We start from the raw sequence: 11,667 nt of genomic DNA on the forward strand, positions 1-11,667 counted from the left end.
ATGGAGTTAGTCCATGCTTGTAGTTTTTCTAACATAGAAAAGATTAAACAGTTGAACTTGATGAAGCCTCTTGGAATTTAAGTTGTCATGAAGAAAGAGATAAAATGATGAAAAACAATCCAGTTCTTTCCCTTTGATCTGCTAAAAAAATGTAGAGTTACATTTAGAAAAATATAATTCCTTGTGAGTTAACAAGAATTGGTTTTTCCTGGGGCTGGGATGTATGGCTGTCGATAAGCACTTATAACTCCCCTTAATGAGCACCCTGCCTGCACAGTGCTGCATGGGTGAAATCAATAAATTGATTTAGATTTTGTTACTCATAACTTTAAATTCCCTTTTCTACAAGTTGCTTTCTAACTTATGGAAATAGTGGTGGGTTCACTCACAATATTGATGGTATTAAGAAAAAAATGGCATTAGTCATTAGGGTTGCCAGATTTAGCAAATAAAAGGACATGCTTGTTAACATAGGAAACATTCAATCTTGTGAAGAATTTTTGTGAGTTTATTTGAGCAAAACTGTTGACAATTGCTGGGAAGCAAAATCTCAGCGGGTTGAAGTGATGCTCCAGAGAGTGGCAGTTTTGCACCTGGTTTTATGCATTATAATCAAAAGAGGAGACGAAGTGGGTTACATGAAATCCATTGGTGATGGACTAGGGAGGTGGGAGAAAGCAAAGCAGGGAAACCTCTGGGATTGGATAAAAAGATGACAGACACATACTTCTTTTATTTAGGTGGGTGTGTGATAATTAACAGTCAACAATTAATAACAATAAGGAGATTTGTGGATCTGCAGAGTGGTGCCTCTGCTTTGAGGGGTCCAGAAAAAGGGAAATTACTTTGACATTCCAACGATATGTTATCCTAGATCAGTGATGGCGAATCTATGACAGGCATGTCAGAGGTGACACGCGAACTCATTTTTTTGGTTGATTTTTCTTTGTTAAATGGCATTTAAATATATAAAATAAATATCAAAAATATAAGTCTTTGTTTTACTATGGTTGCAATATAAAAAAATTTCTATATGTGACACGACACCAGAGTTAAGTTAGGGTTTTTCAAAATGCTGACATGCCGAGCTCAAAAGGTTTGCCATCTCTGTCCTAGATGCAAAAAGACAATAGGCAGGCTCAGTTAAGGTAGAGATTGACATTTGTCAGGGAAGATACTGGCCTAGGACATGACTACCCACCCTAAACTGCTTTTTAGTTTTAAAAAATTTTAATTTCAGTCCATCTTTTGTGGTTACTTTAGGCCTCTCAGTTTGCAAGGCTGCCAGACAGGCCTTCCCTGAGTTAGTCAGGTTAGCAAGTGGCCCTTTTTCGTCCACACTTATTTGGGACATACTTAAAGTAAAATATCATTTGTTATTGAAATGAAAATTTAATTGGGTGTTCTTATTTTATCTTGCAGCCTATTCAAGCCTGTAAAAATAGAGGTTTTCTTTTGTGTTTTGATTTTGTTGTAGCTATGTATCTCAGCCTAAGAAACTTGGCCAATTTTCTTTTTAATTCTCCCCTAGTTAATAAAGAGAATTGCAAATATTGTTAGTTAACTAAAAGTTTTCTGATTTTTTTGACTGACAAAAATTTCTGAAGTTGGGGATGGACAGAATACAAAAAAAAACCACCCAATTAAAATATAAATAGAAAAAAGCAATGTTGTAATTGCAAGGCTGCTGTTAATGTGGCACTGTAAATGACTCTTTCTACCATCAGATGGAATTGCATGATAAAGACTTCTTCATGATTAGAAATGCATTTTTAAAAAACAGAATAAGTAGAAGAATATGGAAATTGCGCCTACAGTTTCAGGGTTAATACTAAATAGCTAAAGGCTACAGCTTTGTTTTTTTAAAAGATCTAATTTGAAATTTAATAAAAACCTGTCAATCAAGGAAGGCAGCAACAAAAGTAAACCAGTTTTCTTCTTAAAGTATTAAGTACTATACTGTCCTCTGAAGGAACTTTCTCATATATTTACAGTTTAAAGTAAAATTTAGTAAGGATGAAAATTGAAAAAGCAAACCAGAACATTGGAAGGATTATATTTAGCTCAAATTAGACATTTAGAGCCTTATTCTTTTAACATTTATTATCGAGGAACCAGAAGCAACGAAGATTGCTATAATCATGGTTGTTTAAGAGTACAAAAGTCTTTACATTTGAATTCTAGCACAGATGAAGGATTATGAAAGCAGCAACTTTGGAAAATGAGAAAATTGCCCAGTGGCCTTTTGGGGTTATTTTTTTCTGCTTCCACTTTAAGATAATAACTTTTATCAGTTGTGCCCAGGCTACTGTGGGAAATAATACCACACAACACAGGAATGGTAGCAGCTCTGGAGAAGAAGGTGTAAAAGAAAATAGGACTTCACTTCTGCAAATTGATTTTGTCGTTTTCCAATTTCCCTGTTCGGTCCGGGCATAGGCTGTGAAATTGACTAGAGCTATAGAAAATGAAAGTAACAAGAGAATACCTGTGACTCTTCCCTTTTAGCAAGTGACATCCTTATATGTTGATCTTTCTCAGGCTACAGCTACAACAAAATCTGACACTTTTCCTTGCTGAAGACTTTGGTCTTGCCTGGATTAATGCCTAAAATAAAGCAACAAAATTTGTATTAATATAAATTCAATATAACACCACGTACTTCAAAATTGTTGTTTTAATTTCTAGAACCTTGTGTAGTTCATATGATTTAGTTTCTTTTAAATACAAAACTCTAAATAGATATTAACATCAGGCTTACTGATTAGACATTGCTGACCTTTGTTGTATTTTAATTTTTATTCCCTTTGAGGTGATGTAAAAATTCAACATGGAAATAACTAGAGGATGGCGCTTTGGGAATAACTGAATTTGATCATACTGGATATTAAAACACATTAATTTATCTTTTAAGTATTTGAAAATTAGCATATATGTGAAAAAAGAGACTGTAAAACTAGTGGCAGGGATATTAGATTTCTCAAAAATATGTGTTACCCTACACCCAACCTGTATTCTGGGCAGGCATTGTACAAAGTTCTAGGTTTAATACTAAAAACAATAGGTGTGGATGATAGATAGGTAGATATAAATAGAGACTGAATGTTTTTTTGTTTGTTTTTAAATATATTTTATTGATTTTTTACAGAGAGGAAGGGAGAGGGATAGAAAGTTAGAAACATCAATGAGAGAGAAACATCAATCAGCTGCCTCCTGCACACCCCCTACTGGGGATGTGCCTGCAACCAAGGTACATGCCCTTGACCGGAATCGAACCTGGGACCCTTCAGTCCCCAGGCCGACGCTCTACCCAGTGAGCCAAACCAGCTAGGGCGAGACTGAATGTTTGTATCTCTTCAAAATTCATGTTGAAGCCTTATCTCCATTAGTTTTAGAGATGGGGCCTTTGGGAAGTGATCAGGTTTGCGAGTGGAGCCCTCACGAGTGGAATTAGTGCCCTTATTATAAAGAGACTGCAGAGAGCTTCCACCTGTGAGGACACAGTGAGACAACCGGGAAGTGGCCTTCCCTGGAAACTGAATCTCCCAATGCCTTGAGCTTGGACTCCTTCATCCCCGAAACTATAAGAAATAAATTTCTGTTGCATATAAGCCGCCCGATGTATAGTATTCTGTTGTAGCAGAGGAGACTTTGCAGATGTGGTTAAACTAGGGACTGTGAGATGGGGAAAGTATCCTGGATTATGGAGGTGGAGCCAATGCAATCACAAGCGTCCTTGTAAGAGGAGAAAAAAAGGTCAAAGTCAGAAAAGGGAGGAAGAGGGAGTGATTGGAATACCTATTAATTGCCAGGCCTTTCCAGGCATTAACAGGATTAGTCTTTAGAAGAATTCTCTGTGGTGGATCACAATCCCTATTTTGCTAACCGCAAGGAGACAAATGTGGTAACAAGTTTATTGCTCAGCGTGATCTTCTTTCAGGCTTGCCTGGTTTCAGAGCTTGAGAGCTTCCTATTGCACCGTCCTGCATGCGGGAATTAGATTTCCTGCAAATATCATGTCCCTCTGTCCTCACCATTAGCCTGTGCGGTCTGGAGAGCAGATGTGAGTCTGCGTTCTCTGCTCTGCTCTCTGCCCCAGCACACTCCCCGAATCCTCAGCAAAGTGCTCAAGAAGTAGGAATTAGTGAAAAACCAGGGAAACAAGGAACTAGAAACATAAATAAACATTTCACTCTTATTTCAAAACACACATTTTTAGGCTGTCAATCTCTCTTTGCTAAAGAGGATGGTTGTAGAAGTTTGGTGTCAAGCTCAAGTCTGATTTTATACTAGAGGCCCGGTGCATGAATTCGTGCACAGGTGGGGTCCCTCAGGGTGAACTGAAGGGATCAGGCCCCAGCTCACAGCCCCACAGTCGTGCCTGGCACCCTGCCTTGGCCTGGCGCCGCCCCCTCACCTGCTCCACCATCCCGCCTGCTGGGCCATCGATCAGGGCCAGGCCCCCTGCCCAGCTCCCTCAGTGCCTGGGAGCTGGGTATCGGCCCCGCCCCCTGCCACCGCCATTGGTCACCGTCTGTGGGATGATCCGGCCCCCGCTAGCACCCACCTTGGCCTGGTGCCACCCGTTCACCCGCTCCACCATCCCACCGCAGTCCCATTCTCATCAGGGTGCGTCGGGGCCAGCAGCACCTCCACTGCTGCCGGCTGCCAGTGCTGCATCCCTGATGCCTGCCATGTTCTGCACCGTCCCCTGGTGGTCAGTGCACATCACAGCAAGCGGTCGAACTTCCAGTCTAACTCCCAAGGGGACAATTTGCATATTAGGCTTTTATTATATAAGATTGAGAGGAATGTGTGACTGGTATTTAAAATAATTATCTTACTTTTAGGTCCTGGATTTTAAAGCAGAAACCGGAAAGCATGTTACAAACATCCTTCCTTAAAAAGGTTTACAAATGAGACCTGTTGAACCATAGTCTGCTCTGACTGGGTCTCATCCGTGATTGACAGCAGCAGGTTTTCCCCAAAGGGAGCATTAATTATGTGGTAATGGTTTTGATGGTGTTGACTGTGGAACCAAGGGTCTTCTTTGGTCTCAGGGAACAAAATCAGTGACTGGAGGCCACTTGTCACCCTGAATGCACTTGTGTTATCATCACGGCCCCTGTGCCAAGCCTCAGAGGGAGAGCTGTGCGCCACAAACAAAGGGTCCTGAGCTCTGTTGGATAAAACACTTTCTCTCATTGCGCATTCACTGTATGGTAACTAGATCAGGGACTTTTGTTTCTCGGGAAAAATATATGCCTGTTTTGTACTTGGTTACTTTTAAGAAGATTCTTAAAAATCAACTGATTAAATATATGCAAGAGGAAAATAATCGTCCTGGACACTCTTACTCTTTAATTAAGAGCAAAGTAACTTTGCAAATTGTCACCTTGAGGTTCTTTCATAAATAGGTCTTGTTTTGTGGTCAACAGCATCCCCGTTTTCTAACTGCGGGACCGCTGTTCATAAACATCTGATATTGACTATTCTGCTTTTTCTGAGAATTGGTGGTTTTTATTTCATGCTTACTGCAATCGGTGGAAAGACAGGGTATTGAATGTTGAAAAGTATATCTTTATAATAATTACTACTTTAGTGTTTCCACTTGACGTTAGCTTCTCAGTGCTGTAGTTTTCATACACCATACACAGGGAAAGCAGAAGGAAATTTCTTTATACCATGACTCATGAAGGATTGCGGTGTAAATGGATTTCCCTCCACCCCTCAGAAGGAAATAATTTTATCCCACATCTCTCAAGTGAGATTTTACTAATACTATATGCTTTGAGTTTCTAACACACAGTTGTTAATATATTTTATTTCATTTTTTCTTTTAATTTTAGATTAGAACACTGAAAATAACAATTTTGACCCTAATTGTGTTACTTTCTGCTAATTCTTATTAATCTCCATCACTATAAAATAATATATAATCACTGTAATCCACTTTTAAAAATTATTATTTGAGCTTAAGGGTCTTAGAGAAGTCAGCTCTGATCTCAAATGATTAATTCCTTTTTTTAGTCTTTTGTTTCCACAAGTCTCTTCTCTTTGTTTTATCATATCTTATCCTTTTCCTTATGTGAAAAAAAAAATCATCTTTTTTGCTTAGTTTTCTCACCTTCAGGAATTCTGTATTCTGGGTCAATTTGGGGAAACAGAGTTTATATCTCAGAACCATAAGGCATGATGTACTTCTGTCACTATTTTGAATACTATTTTCATTAAATGTTATTTTTTCACTGAATTTTTTAATATATAATTTTTTATTGATTCATAGAGTAAGGGAGAGGGAGAGAGAGATAGAAACATCAATGATGAGAGAGAATCATTGATCGGCTGCCTTCTGCACACCCCACACTGGGGATTGAACCCGCAACCCTGACCGGGAATCAAACCGTGACCTCCTGGTTCATAGGTCAATGCTCAACCACTGAGCCACGCTGGCCAAGCTTCACTGACATTTTAATAAATCTTTTATTCCCAGTATGTACATATGGTACATCCCATTACTTGTCATGATTATGTTGTTTATGGTTAGGAACTTTTCCTACCGGGCAAAACATGTTTTCTCCATTCTTTTTCTCCTTCCCTTATCAAATACTGATAGAGCATCTTATACTTATCACCCTGTGCAAGAGCTGAGGATGAAAAAGGAATAGTATGCTTTCAGTGCTGACTTACCTACACCCCTTGCAATTAGAAATTACAGACTGGTGCAAACGCAGGTAACGAGGGTGCCATGCGATAACACTGTGATAGGGAGGCATTGAACAGTGTGGGGTCTGCGGGAGAGGAGGGACCCACCCTGTTCCTGTAGTGTGGAGGAATTCTGGGAGGTGGGAATCGGGCTCGGCTCTGAGGCAGCAGAGGGCTCTGCCAGGTGGAGGAGGTGGGACCGGTCACGGGTCAGAAGGGCGTCTGCAGGGGTGGCTCTGCGCTTTGGGGGCCACACTGTGTCAGAAAGACGGGCCCCCCTCGGCCCCGGCTCCACCACTCGCTGCTCTCAAACTGAGACAGTAGAGAGGTGACACTGGACCCCATTTGACTAGCAGAACTCCATCTTGGAGTCCTGACTCCTTGCCTTCAATAAAATTTCATAGTTGAAATTCACCTAACCACATCCTTAAAGGAAAGAATGCATAATGATAACATCTTTCTTAGCATCATATTCTGCAAAATCATTGGTTTTTCACTTAAATGGTAACTAGAATATTTATGGAAGCCTTAGCTCACAGGTCCACCCACCAGGGGAACGCCTTGTGATCACCCCGGGATCAACCACCACCAGATGACGATGGTGGGGCAACAGACCTCACCCTCATTCCCAAGCCCAGCCCATCCAGGGCCTCTGTGACCGTCCACCACACCCTGGGGGCGGGCTTCCCTTTCCTGGCTGACCCTCTTGTGCACAGCTCTTTCCAGTAAACTATCTGCTTGATCTTGAGCTGAGCTCAGTGCTCATCTCTACGCTCAAGAACCTGGCATTGAAGGTCCCTTAACAAAACCTTGGGTGAACCACGTCATGTGTCTGAACCTCTATCTCCTTATCCGTTGTGCGCATTCAATGAGAGACATGCCAAACGCAGGGCACAGTGAGTAACACATCATCGATGCTCCTTCATTGTCGTTTCTCCTATTACCCGGGCGTTCAGGGATGAGCAGTAGCTCTGCGAAGCTGAAATGTAGACAGTTGTTGGTGAGGAAGGACCCAAGGAAAGGCGAGGAGGCTGGCGGCAGGATCGCAAACAGTTTTTCATTTGGTGTTTGTGCTTTAAAGTCAGCGTGAGTTAACGAAAGGGATCTCGAGGTTCTCTGGAAGATGGTCGAAGGAAGCACTGTGTGCTCTTCCCATCCATCTGGACTCCATCGGAATCCGTTTGGGCTGCAGGCCACGGCCGGTGAGAGGAGGAGGAAGGCTGCCTGCGTGCAGGTGGCAGTCACCTGAGGCACGGTGCATGCCAAGACGCAGGGCTTGGGTGGAGAAGCTCCGGGGAAGGGACAACTGCCGAGTAAGGCGCAGGGACAGCCACGCCAGGCTTGCCCCTTGCTCCTGGCCCTTGCAAGCCCAGTAGCTCTAGAGAGCGACTCCTAGCCTCGGCAAGGAAAGCTGGAGCCAGATTCATTTTAAGAATTTTAAAAAACATGGCTTTATGTTTTTTCACTCTAAATAACATAATATGATGCACACATGTTCTAACAGATTGAAAAAAAGAAGAAATGATTTCACCCGTTGGCTCTCTCTACTGGTACCTACCATAGCCTGTCTCTTTATGAGAGGTCATTCCACACACACATTCTGCACCAGCCAGGGCCCCAGCAGGAAGCAGGTGGCACATTGGAATTGGAGTAACTCAAGGAAGATTTAATAAAGGGACTGTTTGTAAATGTGTGGGCAGGGTGGAAGGGAATCACAAGGAACAGTGCAAGTGCAGTCCCCTGAGGCTGTTACCACTTTAAGAAACATAAAAAACTTGACTTGGTGTATTTCAGAGTTGTAAAAGAATGTACTGAAAAATTCCTGCAGGTTCTATTTCTAAGATACGAGACATGAAGGATTAACTTCAGATGTGTATTAAGAATGTTTTAAAAGTGGATCTATCTCCTTTTTCATAAGTAGGCTGAGGCCCATGGTAATTTAGTTCAATTTATTAACTAGATTGTTAATAAACGCTGTGATGGACGTTTCCCCGGTGAGGTAGACCTGGTGTTTTATCCTGTGTTCATGGTTTCTCTGGGTTTTGGTCGAGGAGCATACAATGAAGAACGATTTAAGATGAGGGTTAATAAACGTGACCTAAATGTGGCTGCTCAGTTTGAGATTTAGGAAGATTTAGTGGGAAATGACGACTCATTGGTGAAACATTTAAGGGGGGGGGGGGAGGAGAAGCCAAGGCATTTATTTTTTTCCTTCTTCCTTGCTATTTCTGTTTTCCTTATTCCAAATCCTACCTAAGAAATGTATATCTCTACAAAATCCCTATTTTGCCTTTATATCCCCTGTACCCCAGTGGACTTCCCTCTCATTTTTATGAGGCAATTTGCCCTTTAGAACCACTTTTTCCTCATTTTGTTTTGTTTTATTTTTATCCTCTTCCCTGGATGGCTTCATCTGTAAGGTACTGTCTTCAGTTCTATCTCCATTGATCTTTTTTTCATATGGCTCTGGCCCTCCATTACATGTGATGTATTTAGGGATGATCATGATAATTAAGTGTGAAACAGCCATTGATTTAGCCCTGGAAGGCAAAGAGAACAAGAGCAAAATGCGTAACTCGATTTCAACTCCCGGGTCTCTGTGTGGATGAGTAAGTGCAGGCATGGCGCTTCGGGGGCCTGTGAGTGTGAGCACTGCCCTGCCAGGCAGAGCGCTGGGCACAAGCGGGCGAGACCATCGCCTCCAGGTGGGCAGTGTGCTCCGGGGGCACTCACTCCTGAGTGCAGCCCTCTGGCCTCGTGGGTGCCAGGACCGGGTTCATCAATAAATTGCTTTGACCTTTCCCCTGGGACTTCCTTCATCTGTTACAAGAGAGATGTTTGCAGAATCTGGTGTGTGGACAAAATGATATTTTATGCCCTTTTAAAGATCACAAAGCGAATTCACAGTTAGCATAGCATACAATACCTTTTAAGTAGTCTGCATTTCACATTCTTGTTTACTTAAACTACTTGACTTTAAGACTAAGCTTTTAAAGCATGACAAATTGAATAGACACATACCCAAAGATACTTCCACATGGATGTACAATGCAGCATTGTTTATAGGAAGAAAGAATAGATAACAGCTGAAGTGTACATCAGTAGAAGATTGAGATTCGTTCATAATTCAAACAGAAAAATGTTATGCGAGTATTAAAATACGTCTTATGCTGCCTTATAAATATATCCAAGATTTTATATATATGTATATAATGAGAAAAGAAAAAGTGGTAGACCAGTTAATCCTATATAATAAAAGGCTAATATGCAAATTGACTGAACAACGGAACGGCCAGTCGCTATGATGTGCACTGACCACCAAGGGGCACACGCTCAATGCAGTAGCTGCCACCTGGTGGTCAGTGTGCTCCCACAGGGGGAGTGCCACTCACCCAGAAGCCAGGCTCATGGCTGGCAAGCACAGCAGCGGTGGCGGGAGCCTCTCTCACCTCCGCAGCAACGCTAAGGATGTCCAACTGATGGCTTAGGCCCACTCCCCACGTAGGCCTAAGCCATCAGTTGGACATCCCCTGAGGGCTCCTGGACTGCGAGAGGGCGCAGGCCGGCTGAGGGACCCCCCCCCTCGAGTGCACAAATTTCATGCACCGGGCTTCTAGTATAGTATAAAAAGAAAACGCCTGTGCTTACGTATGTTTGTGTATGCTTACAGGTGGGAATAGGGGTGGGTGGGGACATTGAGGTCCCTAGAGCTGCCTGAATTTTCATTAGATGCATGTATTGCTTTGTTGTTTGCAAGTGTGTAATGAAGGCTTCTTTGCTAGTTTCTTGATTACAAATGAAATTTTAATGAAAACAATTTTAAGAATCCAGTAGCTCTATGTTTTCCCTTTCTTTCCATTTTCTTCCCTCCCCTACCAGTCCAGGCTGCAGGCAAGCAGGTAGGGCACAGCAAAGTAGGCCTTGTGTAGAGCAAAGGCCTGGTGGGTGGTGGGACCTGCAAGGTGAAGAGGCTGCCAGGTGAGTGTGGGCAGGCTTGGGGAGTCAGGGCCCGGGCAGTGTGAAGGTGGCATCCATGGATGGGCAAGGCCTGCACAGGGTGTGAAGCCCAGGTGGGGTGAGGACAGATTCTGGCCAAGAGCCAGCCTGTGGGCTGAGCCTACACAGAAGAGGACATTGGTCCCATGGGAATGGGGTGGCTTGTTGGTGCAGCCGAGGACGGTATGGCACCCGGGGTGATCTGGCACAGCTGTTAGAGCCCACGCTGGTGAAAAGGCTGCCAGGCAAGAGTGTGGCCCGAAGGGAAAGTCAGAGCCCACGCTGGGTGATGAAACAATACAGGGAGAGAGTGGGTGGCCATGGGAATTAGGGGTGCAGAGGGGCATGGCCCAAATGAGTATATGGAAGCCTGGTTTCTCACTCTCTGAAAAGGAAAATACAAATCTGGAAATGGAGAAGACTAGAATGAATCCTGTGGTGTTGGAGTAAAATTCAATATATTGGTATGAATTTATAGATTTCAACATATAGATAAATATAAATCCATCTATAGAGAGAAATCCATCTATATAGTGAGATGTCAATATACACATCCTTACATATAGATGGATGCAAATGTATGTACATACATGTGTACACACTCATATTGATACACCTGTGATTTCTGTGTGTGTGTTCATGTTCATGCTCCCTGGCTCTGCCCACTGAGAAGTCTGGCAAGCAGCAACACCCCAGTACGCTGAGCCCAGCCAGCACCCACAACCTGGCTTCATCCCAATCTCCACGGAAACCAACCGGGGCTTCTTACAGAAGGCTGACTCCAAGGCTGGACAGGCGAAATGGAAGGTGAACCTGGCATAGCTTGTGCCAGAAACAAGGAAGTGCTCAACGAATGGTGGGGCCTGTTGGTTCGAAGGGGCTCCGGTGACCAAATCTGGGGTAAAGTGAACCTCAAAGTAAAAAGGACAGTGATGATTATAACCCATTGTCTAACACAGGAAACCC

Source organism: Myotis lucifugus, unplaced genomic scaffold, assembly GCF_000147115.1.
Source record: "Myotis lucifugus unplaced genomic scaffold, Myoluc2.0 scaffold_55, whole genome shotgun sequence".
NCBI lineage: Eukaryota > Metazoa > Chordata > Mammalia > Chiroptera > Vespertilionidae > Myotis > Myotis lucifugus.